The sequence below is a fragment of the Colobus angolensis genome, unplaced genomic scaffold (assembly GCF_000951035.1).
Source record: "Colobus angolensis palliatus isolate OR3802 unplaced genomic scaffold, Cang.pa_1.0 Scaffold106, whole genome shotgun sequence".
Taxonomy (NCBI): Eukaryota; Metazoa; Chordata; class Mammalia; order Primates; family Cercopithecidae; genus Colobus; species Colobus angolensis.
Window position 1 is genome coordinate 3,238,351 of NW_012111586.1, and position 15,937 is coordinate 3,254,287.

Here is a 15,937-nt window from a genome sequence, read left to right on the forward strand (position 1 = left end):
TCGATCTCCTGACCTCGTGATCCGCCCATCTCGGCCTCCCAAAGTGCTGGGATTACAGGCTTGAGCCACCGCGCCCGGCCCTAATTTTTGTACCTTTTAGTAGAGACGGGGTTTCACCACACTGACCAGGCTGCTCTCAAATTCCTGACCTCAAATGGTCCACCTGCCTCAGCCTCCCAAAGTGCTGGGATTACAGGTGTGAGCCACTGCACTGGCCCTTTTTCCCTTTTTTTAAGAGACACAGTCTCACTCTGTTACCCAGGCTGTGGTGCCATGGCACAATCACGGTACATAGCAGCCTTGACCTCTGGGTTCAAGTGATCTTCCCACCTCAGCCTCCCTACTAGCTGGGACTACAGACGCATGCTACCATGGTGGCTAATTTCTTTATCTTTTCTTTTCTTCCCTTTCCCCTCCTTTCCTTTCATTTCCTTTCTTTCTCTCTCTCTCTTTCTCTCTCTCTCTCCTTCTCTCCCTCCCTCCCCTCTCCCTCCCTCTCCTTCTCTCTTTTTTTTTTTTTGTAAAGACAGAGTCTCAAGCAATCTTCCCATCTTGGCCACCCAAAGTGCTGGGATTACGGCATGAGCCACCATGCCTGGCTTCAAACTCCTGGGCTCAAGCAATCTCCCCTCCTGCCTGAGCCTCCTGAGTAGCTGAGACTACAGGTATATGCCACCATGCCCAGCTAATTTTTTCTTTTCTTTTTCTTTCTTTCTTTTCTTTTCTTTCCTTCTTTTGCTTTCTTCTTTTTTTTTTTTTTTTTTTTTCCCTTTTTTTTTTTTTTTTTTTTGGTAGAGACAGGGTGTTGCCCAGGCTGGTCTCAAACTCCTGAACTCAAGTGATCCTCCCACCTCAGCCTCCCAAAATTCTAGGATTACAGGTGCGAGACATCCTGCCCAGCAACAGCAGAAATTTTAAATGAAGTCCTTCAGGTGGAAGGAAATAATACCAAATGAAAAATATGCATTTGCACATAAAAATGAAGAACACTGGAAACAGTAGCAATGTAGATAAATTCAAATGACTTCATTTATTATTTAAATCTCCTGAAAACACAACTATTAAAAGAAAAACAATAACAATGTATTTTAAGGTTTACATTTTGTATAAAAGTAAATGTGTGAAAACATAGCACAAAGGCTGGTAGAGAAGAAATGGAAGTACGCTGTGATAAGGTACTAATACTATTAGTGAAATATCACTTGAAATGTGTTGTTGATAGCATAGTATCACTTGAATTAGTAGATGTTGCTAAAGGTACAACTAAAGGTTGGCAAACTACAGCCTGCAGGCCAGATCTGACCTGCCACCTGTTTCTGTAAATAAAGTTTTATTGGGATACAGCCATAGTTATTCATTTATCTATTGTTTATGGCTGCTTTTGTGCAACAATGGCAGAATTGTAGTTGCAACAGATAGTGTGATCTACAAAACCTATAACATTTAGGCTATCTGGACATGTATAGAAAAAGTTTGCTGATCTCTGGTATATACTATACACTCTCAAATAAGCACAAAAAGATACAGCTAATATGACAACAAAGGAGATAAAATGGAATCATAAAAGACAATCAAAAAGGAGGCAAAAAATAAAAAGAAGAGAACAAAGAGCAGATGACAAACAGAAAACAAATAGCAAGATGGTAGATTTAAACACAACTATATCAACAACCATGTTAAATGTAAGCAGACTAAACAGCCTAATAAAAAAGGCAGAGATTATTACATTGGATAAAAAGGCAAGATCCGATCATACACTGCCTACAACAAGCTCATTTAAAATATAAAGACATAAATAGGTTAAAAAGATTAGGCTTCTAGAGATGGATAAGATGGAGTAAGCACACTTTACTCTCTCTCCCCCACAGAAGGCAGCTTTCAAACCTGGAAAGAATGTATGGAGTAGTATTTGAAGATGCTGAAAAGTCATTAGTAGCAGACAGACTGGGAAAGGAGACCAGAATTTGAAGTACCACTAAACCAGCAGTGAGTTTATTCTTTTTTTTTCCTCTAGTATACCCAGCCTGAATTCAACACATTCAAAAGCCCAGTAGTGATCACTGGGTGCATACAGAGAGAGATCCAGGAAAAGCCTCTCAAAGAATGGGAAAGAGAACTCCTCATACTCAGAGAGTGCGAAAAATCCCCCATTTTTTCCACTTTCTTTTCTCCATTTTCTCATATCCCAACCTCTGGGCAATCCTATAGTGATGGCAGTGAAAGCAGCAGCAGCAGCTGCACCAGTAGCAACAGGAATCATCAGAAGTCAAAATTCTGAAAAAGGGAGACTTTCCTCTCTTTTGGTGAAGCAGTAGTTTTAAGAGGACGAGGCCAATTCTCACTTTGTCTTTTTCCATTTTCCTGCTGCTTGGACCTAGATATGCAAGTATACATCAGAAAGGGGTAACTGTTCTAAGTTTCTGGCGAGAGAACAGAAAAGGATTCTGTTCCTCAGGGAACCAGAAAGTACTAGGGAGATCAAGAAGATGAAGAACAGAGATGAAGAACTCAGGAGAGCAAGCCCATAAACTGGTTTATGAACTTCTGGCCCCAGCCCAAGTAGAGAAATGTAGATCTGTCCAGTTCAGCATATAATAAACAGAAGTGACATTCACTGGAATTGTCGGCTATAGCAGCCAGGTTGAAACTTGCGGTCTGAACCCAACCAGATAGACTGCCTACTAAAACAACAACTATCAATATACTCCATAAGATTTATCAAAAACCAGCTGACTACAAAAAACTCACTTCAAATATAATGATATAGGTAGACCAAAACAATTAAATGTTTACACATGGAAAACATATGTACCATGTAAACACTAATCAAAACAAAACTGGAATGTTTATAGTAATATGAGACAAAGTAGACTCTGAACACACAAAAAAACAACACAGATAAAGAAGAATATCATGTAACAATAAAAGGGTCAGGCAGTAATCCCACGGTGGCTGGGGTTTTGTCTCATATTACTATACGAGAGGTGGGTGTATTGCTTGAGCCCAGGAGTTCTAGACCAGCCAAGGCAACATGGTGAAACCTCATCTCTACAAAAACTACAAAAATTAGCCAGCCATGGTTGTGCATGTCTGTGGTCCCAGCTACTCAGGAGAACAAAGTAAGAGGATCACTTAAGCCCAGGCAAGTTGAGGCTGCAGTGAGCTGAGATCGCACCACTGCACTCCAGCCTAGGTGACAAAGTGAGACCCTGTCTCAAAAAAATTAATAAATAAAAATAATTATTAGAGATAACTACACATACAAAATGGACAACTTTAATGAAATGAACTGATTTTTCACAAACTCAAACTACCAACATTCACCAAAGATTAAACAGATATCTGAATAGTCTTTTTGTTTTTTGTTGTTGTTTTGAGATAAGGTCTTACTCTGTCACCTAGGCTACAGAATACAGTGGCACAATCATGGCTCACTGCAGTCTTGACATCCCAGGCTGAGAAGATCCTCCCAACTTGGTCTCCTAGTAGCTTGGACCACAGGTGCATGCCACCATGCCTGGCTAATTTTTTGTAGAGATGGAGCTTTGCCACGTTGCCCAGGCTGGTCTCAAACTCCTGGACTCAAGCAACTGGGATTACAGGTATGAGCCATGGTGCCTGGCCAATAGTTCTGTATTTACAAGAGAAATTGAATATGTGGCCAAAAATTTCTGAAAAATAAATCTCCAGTGACAGATGGTTTCACAGGTAAATTCTTCCAAATATTTAAAGAAGAAATAATACCAATTTTATAAAATTTCATCCAGAAAAAAGAAAGAGGAATACTTCCAAACTCATTTCATGATCCCAACACTACTCTGTACTAAAACCAGACAATAACAGTATTTAAAAAAAAAAAAAGACAAGGAAGAAAACCACAGACTGTTGGACACAGTGGCTCAAATCTATAATCCCAGGACTTTGGGAGGCCGAGGTGGGCAGGTCATACAAGCCCAGGAGTTTGAGATCAGCCTGGGCAACATGGTGAAACCCTGACGCTACCAAAAAAAAAAAAAAAAATTAGCTGGGTGTGGTGCATGCCTATGGTCCCAGCTACTTGGGAGGCTGAAGTGGGAAGATTGGTTATACCTGGGAGGCAGAGGTTACAACGAGCTGAGATTGCACAACTGCACTCCAGCCTGGGCAATAGAGTGAGACTCTGTCTCAAAATAAAAAAAGAAGAAGAAAAGAAAACACAGACCAATATTTTTCATGAAGACAGACACAAAAATTCTCAACAAAATATCAGCATACCAACTCCAGAAACACATACAAAAAATAATATACCACAACAAAGTGGGCTTTCTTTTGTGAATGCAAAGCTGGTTCAATATTTGAAAAGTAATTTATGTAATCTACCATATTAACAGTCTAAAGAAGAAAAAGCATATGATCATACAATTTGACACAGAAAAAAGGATTTGACAAAATACAACATCTGCTCATGACTAAAAACAACAGCAACAACAAAACTCTTAGCAAACCTATAACGGAAGTAAATTTCTTCAACCTGATAAAGGGTATCTACAAAAATCCTCCATCGTACAAAATACTAAATGTTGAAAGACTCAATGCCTTCTTCCTAATATCAGGAATAAAGCAATGATGTACATTCTCCCCATTCCTATTCAACACTGTACTGAAAATCTTAGCTGGTGCAACACAGGAAGAAAACGTAATAAAAATAAACGGATTGGAAAGGAAGATATAAAACTGTCCTTATTCAAAAATAACATGATTGTCTACCTAGAAACTCCCAAGGAATTTACTAAAAAGTGCATTTAGCAAGGACTCAGTTACAAGATTATCATACAAAAACCAAACATATTTCTTTATGCTAGCAATATACAAATACAAACATAAAATTTTAAAAAACCAATTATAATAACTTCAAAAAGTAAAATATTTAGGTATAAGTCTAACAAAACATGTAGACATCTATAGACTGAAAACTATAAAACAGTGATGAGGGAAAGGGCGCAGGGTTTGAAACATGGCGGACGACGTAGACCAGCAACAAACCACCAACACTGTAGAGGAGCCCCTGGATCTTATCAGGCTCAGCCTAGATGAGCGAACTTATGTGAAGATGAGAAATGACCGAGAGCTTCGAGGCAGATTACATGCTTATGATCAACATTAAATATGATCTTGGAAGACGTGGAAGAAACTGTGACTACTATAGAAATTGATGAAGAAACATATGAAGAGATATATAAATCAATGAAACGGAATATTCCAATGCTCTTTGTCCGGGGAGATGGCATTGTCCTGGTTGCTCCTCCACTGAGAGCTGGCTGAAACAAATAATTTGTCCTGTATGGAAAACAGAAGACTTTGTACAGTGGCCTTTCTAAATGTACAAAACATTCGAAAGAGAAACCTGCATACATTTTGATATTAAGAAATAATTCTGGGGATTCTTCCACGCCTGAAATGAGTTGATTTGCAGATAACTCACAACTTCTTAAGTGAAATGGTATTTTCATTTTTCTTAAGCTCTTCCAATAAATATGACCACCAAGATGCAAAAAAAAAAAAAAAAACAGTGATGAAAGAAATCCAGGAAGACCTAAATAAATAGAGAGATATACTGTGTTCACAGATTGAGGACTCAATATAGTGAAGATTTCAATTTTCCTAAAATTGATATATAGGTTTAATGCAATATCAGTCAAAATCTCAGATTTCTTAAAATACAGACAAGCTAATTTTAAAATTTATACAGAAAGGCAAAGGAACTGGAAGAGCTAAAATAATTCTGAAAGGGAAGAATAAAGTTAGAGGAACCACATGAACTTTAAGAAATACTATAAAGCAGCCAGGCATGGTGGTTTAAGCCTGTAATCCCAGCACTTTGGGAGGCTGAGGCAGGAGGATTATTTGAGACCAGGAGTTCGAGACTAGCAAGGGCAGTATCATGAAATCTTGTCTCTAGAAAACAAAAAAGAAAAAATTGCTGGCCATGATGGTGCACAACTGTTGTGTCCCAGCTCCTTGGGAGGTTGAGACAGGAGGTTTGCTTGAGCCCAGGAGTTTGAGGCTGCAAGTGAGCTATGATTGTGCCACTGGATTCCAGCCTGGGCAACAGCGTGAGACCCTATCTCCACACAAATATGGCCAATCGATTTTGAAAAAGAAATAAAATTAATTCAATGAAGAGAGGACAGTCTTTTTAATATATAGGATTGGACACTGAACACTAACATTGAACATCAATATACAAAATGAATAAACAAACCTCAATCTAAACCTCACATTTTGTACAAAAATGTATAAAATGTTTAGAATAAAACACAGCAGAATATCTCTGTGACCTGGGATTAGGCAAAGAGTTTTTATACATGTCACCAAAAGCAGAATCCATAAAAGAAGAAACTGGTAAGTTGGACTTCATTAATATCAAAAACTCTTGCTCTAGCAAAAACGCTATTAAAATATCGAAGAAACAAGCCACAGACTGGGAGAAAATATTTGCAAGACACATATCCAATAAAGGACTTGCATCTAGGATATATAACGAACTCTAAAAACTAAAAATAAGAATATGAACAAGTAAATTTAAAAATAGGCAAAAGATGTGGGTACTATTCTGAAGAGAATATACAAATGGCAAATAAGTACATGAAAAAATGTTCAGCATCATTAGCTCTTAGAAAAATGCAAATTAAAATCATTATGAAATATTACTACATACCTATGAAAATGAGTAAAATAAAAAATATTGGCAATACCAAGTGCTGATGAAGATGCAGAACTAGAACTGTCACGCTTTGCTGGCATGAATGCAAAGTGGTACAGGCACTCTGGAAAAGCATTTGTCAGTTTCTTAAGTTAAATATACACTTGCTTACCATATTACCCAGCAATCCCACTCCTGGGATTTCTCCCTAGAGAAATGAAAACTTATGTTAACAAAAAAAAAAGAAAAAAAACCAGAAAAAACTGGTTATCAACATTTATAGCAGCTCTATTCATAACTGCCAAAAATTAGAAACAACCCAAATATCCTTTAACAGGATAAACAATTTGTAGTACATTTATATATAACAGAATACTACCCAGCAAAAAGAAAGAACAAACCACAGATACAGGCAACAACTTAGAGGAATATATCAAAGGCAATGCTGAGTAAAAGAAGCCATCTAGAAAGGTAACACACTACATATTTCCATTTATATAACATTCTTTAAAAAACCCAAAACTATAGTGATGGAGAACAGATCAGTGGCTGCCAAGTGTTAAGGGTGTAACTATAATGGAGTGAGGTTTTTGGGGTGATGGAACTGTTCATATCCTGGCTACGGTATAGGTTACAAAAATTTATACATCTGTTAAAATTCACAGAACTGTACATCGAAAGAAAAAAGTCACCTTTATTCTGTGATATTTTAAAAAATACTATTTATTTTTAGATTTCAAGGAAAAAAGAGAACAGGAAGAGTGAGCAAAGGAGACTGAGATGGAGCTGCTAACAAGGTAGGAGAAAAACTAGGAGAGTGTGGTACCCTAAGAGCCTCATGAAGAAAATGAATCAAGGACGACAGTGATCAACTATACCAAAAACTGCTGATATTCAAGTAAGAAAAGAACTGAGAAATGACAACTGGCAATGTAGAGGTGGCTCTGATGAGAATGGATCTGGCATAGTAAACACTGGTTGAAACAGATTTAAGAGAAAATGATTTAAGACAGAAATTGGAGTTAACAAGTATAGATAACTTTAAGTATTGCTACAAAAGACAGTAAAGATATAGGACAATAGCTGGTAGAAGTAGAGTTAAGAGAAGATTTTTACTAAGAAATAAAAGTATGTTTTTATGCCAATGGGAATATCCAATAGAGAATAAAAAGTTGATGATGTAGTCCAGCTTTTTTCAGCACTTAGAACTATTCATTTATACATATACCTACCATGTTACCACGTTGTAACCATAGCCTGGAAACATAAGTAAATATCATGTCATCAAAAACTTAACTGATTTGAAAAAAAAAAAAAAAGTATAAAATAGAAATGTCTGTTTCTAGACTTTTTTTTTTTTTTTTTTGAGACAGAGTCTCACTCTCACCCAGGCTGGAGTGCAGTGGTGCAATCTTGGCTTACTGCAACCTCCGTTTCTCCGGTTCAAGTAATTCTCGTGCCTCAGCCTCCTGAGTAGCTGGGATTACAGGTGTACGTCACCACACCTGGCTAATTTTTGTATTTTTAGTAGAGACAGGGTTTCATCACGCTGGCCAGGTTGGTCTCAAACTCCTGGCCTCAAGTGATCCACCCGCCTCAGCATTCCAAAGTTGTTTCCAGACTTTATAGACTATACACACACATGCAATTGCATACATACATACTCACATTGACTACAAGCTCCATTGGTCAGCTCTATAAATCAACTTACTTTCCTATGAATATGCTTTATAGTACAGTCAAAGTAACGCCCTGATTTCCCAGTCCACTCCTGACTCACCACATGACCATACTTGGTCCTACACTACCCACATTTCTGTTATTAACTATGAACCTAACTGAATTCTAAGTTTTCAAGGCTGAGAAATACAGTTCTGTTATTATAAATGTTCTATGGTTTCCCCATGTCCCAATGGACAAACATGATATGTTCTGAATAACAAGTGACATCATCTTTAATCAAGTGACATCATCTTTAATAAAAGAAAAGATTAGCATCATCAACTTTTTTTTTTTTTTTTTTTTTTAAAACAGAGTCTCACTCTGTTGCCCAGGCTGGAGTGCAGTGGTACAATCTTGGCTCACTGCAACCTCTGCCTCTCAGGCTCAGGAGATCTCCTGCCTCAACTTCCTAAGTAGCTGGGACCAACAGGCATTAACCATCATGCCCGGCGAGCATTATCAACTTTCAAAAGGGCTAAACATTATACCTAAACATCTAAATCTTGAAAGTGAGAAATTCTAAATCAAAACGTGGCTAAACTTCTATATAGATACTAGTTTAAATAAAATGTCATACTAATTCAAGAGACAACTTTCTAAAAATTTCCCTCCAATTACCACAAAGGAAAAGAGATAGACAGATAGATGTATTTATCAACTTGCCAGCTTCACTTGTAAGTGTAGAATTACCATATAGAAAACGTTTTCTGCTTTGCAGAACACAACTGTGCATTCAAATACAGTTCTAAGAAAGACCTCTTAATCTGTTCCATTGTTAGTTAAGTGGTTTATACATGCAGAAAAAAAGGAAGACACCAGTTGGATATACATAATATGGAAAGAAAAAAATGGGGATAGGAGAAATAATCTCAACATTTCTTACTTTTCTCCTTTCTAAAAATCCCTTCTTCTTATTCTTCCCTTTTCTCATCACCCACACCCCCAAAAAACACAAGATCCATGCCAAACCCCACAAAAGCTCTTAGGCCTCTCTCAAGCATGCAAATGTAATTTTCTGCCCAGACAACACACTTCCTTTTTAATGAACTCCAAAAACAATCTGTGAATGCCCACAGAAAAGAGGAAAATTGCAATAAAAAAAAATAAAAACAGAGAGATGTGGGGGAGGGTCTAGATGGATACGGCAAATCCAGAGTTTAAACAGACATAAAAGATAATGAAGGTGAAAGGATTGTAATCAAACAAAATGGTTTGCAATCTGTCATTTCATATAAATGAGACTCAGAGAAATATATGAATATTCACTTGAATCAAAATCATTCATTACAGGAGTGGTCCTTCAAGTGAAAGGATCTCTGTCAAGGCCCAATGTGGCTGTCATTCTTTTTTCCATTTCGTAATTTAAAAACACAAAAAATTGTATATGGATAAAAAGAGAAAAAATAATGTTACATATGCACAAACCCATAAAGCCATCAAGAGAGGGAACACATTTAGTCATGATATAACCAAATACTACATCAAAATTAGACCTTCAAAGAGTGTTCATAAATGATGAGACACTTCAGTCAGTCACATGATTCAGGATCCCTCCAGATGCACATTATGATTCAGATTTGAACACTAAATAGAGTAGGCCAAAGGGTAGGGTGGGAGGACTTGAAGAAAAACATAATGCAAAAAAAAGGTCATCAAAATGAAAACTGTCTTCTTGCCACACAATTTGAAGAGAAGTTTCATTGAAAAAAAAAATAGCTGTAAACCAATTTAGGCCGAAATAATTGCTACATTTTATAATCTAACCTCTTAATAGTGAATAGAATTCTTTTCCCTGCTTAAGGATCAAATTGATTGGGCTCTGCACTTGTCTGGCACCATGCTGTGGGCTATTTCCTTTAATATATAACCAATCAAAGATGTATTCAGGCTTTTGTGAGATCCAAAGCTTTGTAACTAACGGCATATTCTAGAGCATCATGAAGTTTCTCTAAAAGGAGCAGACAAAGCTATAAACAGTGATAGCCTCCCTCGGATAGTTAATATTCATTTCTCAAAGGTAGACACTGAACCCTTTATAATATACCAAATACGGACACTTTTTCTTATAGTACTTGTCCTGTAATATTTATACTAAATTTTTCTTCCTTCAATTTGTATCAACACACCATAAGATCACAGCTGCTTAAAGAAATAACAATAACAACAAAACTCTTCAAAATATATATTAATAATTGTGGCTGGGCATGGCGGCTCATGCCTTGTAAGCCCAGCACTTTAGGAGGCCAAGACGCCAGGACTTCTTGAGGCCAGGAGTTTGAGACCAGCCTGGGCAATATAGTAAGACTCCATTTCTACAAAAAAAAAATTTTTTTTTAATTAGCAGGGCATGGTGGCACATCTATAGTCCTAACTGAGACTGATGCAGGAGGGTTGCTTGAGTCTAGGAGTTTGAGGCTGCAGTGGGCTAGGGTCGTACCATATCACACTAGCCTGGTCAACAGGGCAAGACCTTGTCTCTAAAACTAAAAGAAAAACAAAAACATGATTGTTACATTTACAAACACAGTAAAATAATCTACCAATAGTAAGTACCAACTGAAAATCATACTGCGTTTTCAGGCTTCATGATAAATGTCATCAACTGAATATATAATTTAGCACACATCTTTACGGAATGATTATGCTCACATAAGGCATACATAAACACTATATCATTGTTAAATTTATACCTGATGGATGAAAGTAATTTCACATATTGGCATACATGTTACAAAGCACTATCAAGAGACTGCTTTTTAAAACCTTCCTAACAAAATATATTAAGGTAACCAAATTAAATCATGGAGTTAAGGATGAAAGAACATATATAACTGTAGTATATGAGTTAAATCTTCCTTTCATTTATCTATAACAGGTTCATTACCCATTGCATCCACATGGGAATACAGAACACAGAGTTAAATATTTGTTCATATTGAAAAATAACATCTATCTTCATAATAAATCTATTTCAAGTTTATCACATTCTTTATAAAATAATACTTTGTTCATTTTTCCATATAAATTATGTTGAAACAAAAATTAATCCATCAACTTTTAAACTACCATATAAAAGGGACTAGAAGGAACATATAGTCTGGGCATGGTGGCTCACACCTATAACCCCAGCTTTGGGAGGCCAAACTGGGAGACCACTTGAGGCCAGGGTTCAAAGATCAGCCCAGGAAACATAGCAAGACCACATCTCTACAAAAAAATTTAAATATTAGCTGAACATGGTGGTATACACCTGTAATCCCAGCTACTCAGGAGGCTAAGACAGGAGGATTGTTTGAGCCCAGGAGTTCAAGGCTGCAATGAGCTCTGATCACACTACTGCACTCCACCCTGGGCAACAAAGTGAGACCTTATCTTTAAAAAAAAAAAAAAAAATACACGAATGGGCAATAACCATTTTGAAAAGATAGTTACATCAATCATTAAGAAAATGCAGGCCAGGTGCCGTGGTGGCTCAAGCCTGTAATCCCAGTCCTTTGGGAGGCCGAGACGGGCGGATCATGAGGTCAGGAGATTGAGACCATCCTGGCTAACACGGTGAAACCCTGTCTCTACTAAAAAAAAATACAAAAAACTAGCTGGGCGAGGTGGCGGGCACCTATAGTCCCAGCTACTCGGGAGGCTGAGGTAGGAGAACGGTGTAAACCCGGGAGGTGGAGCTTGCAGTGAGCCGAGATCTGGCCACTGCACTCCAGCCTGGGTGACAGAGACAGACTCCATCTCAAAAAAAAAAAAAAAAAAAAAAAAAAAAAAAAAAGAGAAAATGCAAATAACCACAATGAGATACCATTTCACACCCACTAGGATGGCTATAATAAAAACACCAGAAACTATCAAGTATTGACGAGGATCAGGAGAAATAGGAACCCTTGTAACATTGCTAGTAAGTATGTAAAATGGTACAGCTACTGTGGAAAACAGTTTGCCAGTTCCTTAAAATGTTGAACACAATTACCATATGATCCAGCCATTCTACTCCTAGGTATATAACCAAGAGAAATGAAAACACCTGACTACACAGAAATGTGTAATAGCCAAAAGACGGAAACAACTCACTGTCCATCAACTGATGAATGGATAAAAAAAATTGTGGCATATTTACACAATGGAATATTATCCAGTCATAACAAAGAATAAACTGCTGATGCATGCTACAACTTTGATAAACCTCAAAAACATTACGCTAAGAGGAAGAAACCAGACATAAAAGATCACATATTGTTAAGATTCCTTTTACATGAAATATCCAGAATAAGCAAATCCATAGAGACAGAAAGTAGATTAGAGGTTGCCAAGGGATGCATGAAGAGGGAAATGGGGAATAATTACTTAATGGGTATAGGATATTCTCCTGGGATGATGAAAAAGTTCTGAGAGAGGTGGTGGTTGCATAACATTGTGAATGCACCAAATGCCACTAAACTTTAAAATGGCTGTGTTGCGTGAATTTATTCTCAATAAAAAACAAAGGAAAAGCTTCTATATTTTTTCAAATTCGAACTTAAAAGTAGTGTATTAATATCATACATGTTCTGTGAAGAAAAAAAAAGAAAGTGTAAAGTAAAAAAAGATCATTAACTATGGTAAAGGTAATAGTGTGATTCAAAGGATACCATTTAAAACGGACAAATCACATAGCAAAACATTAAGTTAAAGAAAAGGTCATTGTGGGCATGATAAAAGGCATAAATAGGCCAAGAGTAGTGGCTCACATCTGTAATCCCAGCACTTTGGGAGGCTGAGGTGGGTGGATCACTTGAGCTCAGGAGTTCAAGATCAGCCTAGGCAACATGACAAAACTTCACCTCTACCAAAAATACAAAAAAATAGCCAGCGTGATGGCACACACCTGTGGTTCCAGCTACTAGGGAGGCTGAGGTTGGAGGATTGCTTGAATCCAGGGGGCAGTAGCTGCAATGAGTGGTGGTTCATGCTTGTAATCCCAGCACTTTGGGTGGCCAAGGTGGGTGGATCACCTGAGGTAAGGAGTTTGAGACCAGCCTGGCCAAATGATGAAACTCTGTCTCTACTAAAAATACAAAAATTAGCTGGGTGTGATGGTGTGTGCCTGTAGTCCTAGCTACTCAGGAGGCTGAGGCAGGAGGACAGCTTGAACCCAGGTGGCAGAGGTTGCAGAAAGCTGAGAAGATGCTACTGCACTCCAGTCTGAGCAACAGAGTGAGACTCCGTCTCCAAAAAAAAAAAAAAAAAACAAAAAACTAACAAGTACTAGTAGAAAACATAGATAAGTTTCTCTACAACCTAGATGTGGGGAGAAGTTTTCCAATCATTATTCAAAATTCAGATGAATTAAAGAACAGATTGTTATATTTGGCTATATAAAAATGGTAACAAAACCAAAAATTATTCTATGGCTCCAAATAACATAAAGTCAAAAGACAACAAATTACTACTTAACTTATAAAAATCAAGAGCAAAATAACAAATTTGGAAGTTCCTTTTAAAAACTGAGAGAAAAAAACCAAGATTCCTTCTAAAATGTGAGGCAAAACCCCTCACAAATCCCTTTTAAATACTGAAAGAAAACAATAGGGGAAAGACATGAACAGATAATTTACAAGGAAAGATATTAAAATGTATTCAATTTTTAAATGGTCCTTACACATATGAAAAGATGTTCAACCACACTCATAATAAGAAACTGCAGGCCAGGTGAGGTGGCTTACACCTGTAATCCCAGCACTTTAGGAGGCCAAGGTGGGAGGATCATTTGAGGCCAGGACTTCAAGGCCAGCCTGAGCAACATACAGAGGCCCTGTCTCTACCAAAAAAAAAATTAGCCAAGCATGGTGGTGTGTGCCTGTAGTCCCAACTACTCGACAGACTGAGGTGGGAGGACTGCCTGAACCTGGGAGGTTGAGGCTGCAGTGAGCTATCATTGTGCCAGCCTGCTAATCAGTAGTCCACTGTATGAATCTATCATAGTTTGTTTAAGTATTCCCCTAATGATGATATTTCCAATTTATGCTACTATACATGGTTTTTCTGTGGACATGTTTCATGTCTTTTTTTTTTTTTTTTTTTTTTGAGATGGAGTTTTGCTCTGTCACCCAGGCTGCCAGGTTGGAATGCAGTGGTACAATCTCAGCTTACTGTAAGCTCTGCCTCCCGGGTTCAAGCCATTCTCCTGCCTCAGACTCCCAAGTAGCTGGGATTACAGGCACCTACCACCACACCAGGCTAACTTTTGTATTTTTAGTAGAGACAGGGTTTTACCACATTGACTAGGCTGGTCTCAAACTCCTGACCTCAAGTGATCTGCCCATCTTGGCCTCCCAAAGTGCTGGGATTACAGGGATGAGCCACCATGCCTGGCCAACATGTTTTATTTCTACTGATAAATACCTACGAGTGGAAGTGCTGGGTCATATGTAGTTGCATATGTTGTTTCATAAGAAACTGCCAGACCTTTTTCCAAAGTGGTTTGGACCATTTCCACCATGAAGGTACAAGAGGAGAGGTCTAGTTGCTCCACATCCTCACATTTGTTGTTGGTATCTCTATACTATTCTTATAACTTTGCTATATGTTTTAAATTATATTAAAACAAATACAGTCACGTGCTGCATAACAACATTTTGGTCAACGGGGGTCGCATGCATAATGGTGGTCCTGTACGATTATAATGAAGCTGAAAAATTCCTGTCACTTAGTGACATCATAGCTGTCATAACATCATGGTGTAAAGCTTCATGTACTTGTGGTAATGCTAGTATAAACAGACCTACTAAACTACCAGTCACACATAAGTATAGCACATACAATTATGTATAGTACATAACACTTGATAATTATAACGAAGGTATTTACTCTGTACTATACTTTTTAATCATTATTTTTGAGTGTACTCCTTCTAGTTATATTTTAAAAGTTAACTGTGGCCGGGCGCGGTGGCTCAAGCCTGTAATCCCAGCACTTTGGGAGGCCGAGACGGGCGGATCACGAGGTCAGGAGATCGAGACCATCCTGGCTAACACGGTGAAACCCCGTCTCTACTAAAAAATACAAAAAACTAGCCGGGCAAGGTGGCGGGCGCCTGTAGTCCCAGCTACTCGGGAGGCTGAGGCAGGAGAATGGCGTAAACCCAGAAGGCGGAGCTTGCAGTGAGCTGAGATCCGGCCACTGCACTCCAGTCCGGGCGACAGAGCGAGACTCCGCCTCAAAAAAAAAAAAAAAAAGTTAACTGTAAAACAATATCGAGCAGGTTCTTCAAAAAGCATTTCAGAGGAAGGAATTGTTACCCTACGTGATGACAGCTCCACGCATGTTATTGTCCCTGAAGACCTTCCAATGGGACAGGATAAAGAGGTGGAAGACAGTGATATTGATCCTGACCCTGTGTAGGCCTAGGCTAATGTGTATCTTTGTGTCTTCATTTTTAACAAAAAAATGTAAAAAGTATGATTATCTCAATAGATGCAGAAAAGGCTTTTGACAAAATTCAACAGCCCTTCATGCTAAAAACGCTCAATAAATTCGGTATTGATGGAACGT

General features: G+C 38.0%; 1 protein-coding gene and 1 pseudogene across 1 annotated transcript in view; one reads left to right on the plus strand and one right to left on the minus strand.

Annotated features, from left to right (window-relative positions):
- ZSWIM5 (zinc finger, SWIM-type containing 5) overlaps positions 1-15,937 on the minus strand; it is a 206,431-nt gene that overhangs the window by 128,959 nt on the left and 61,535 nt on the right. The gene's annotated exons all lie outside the window — the stretch shown is intronic.
- Positions 4,994-5,301, plus strand: LOC105515287 (annotated as a pseudogene).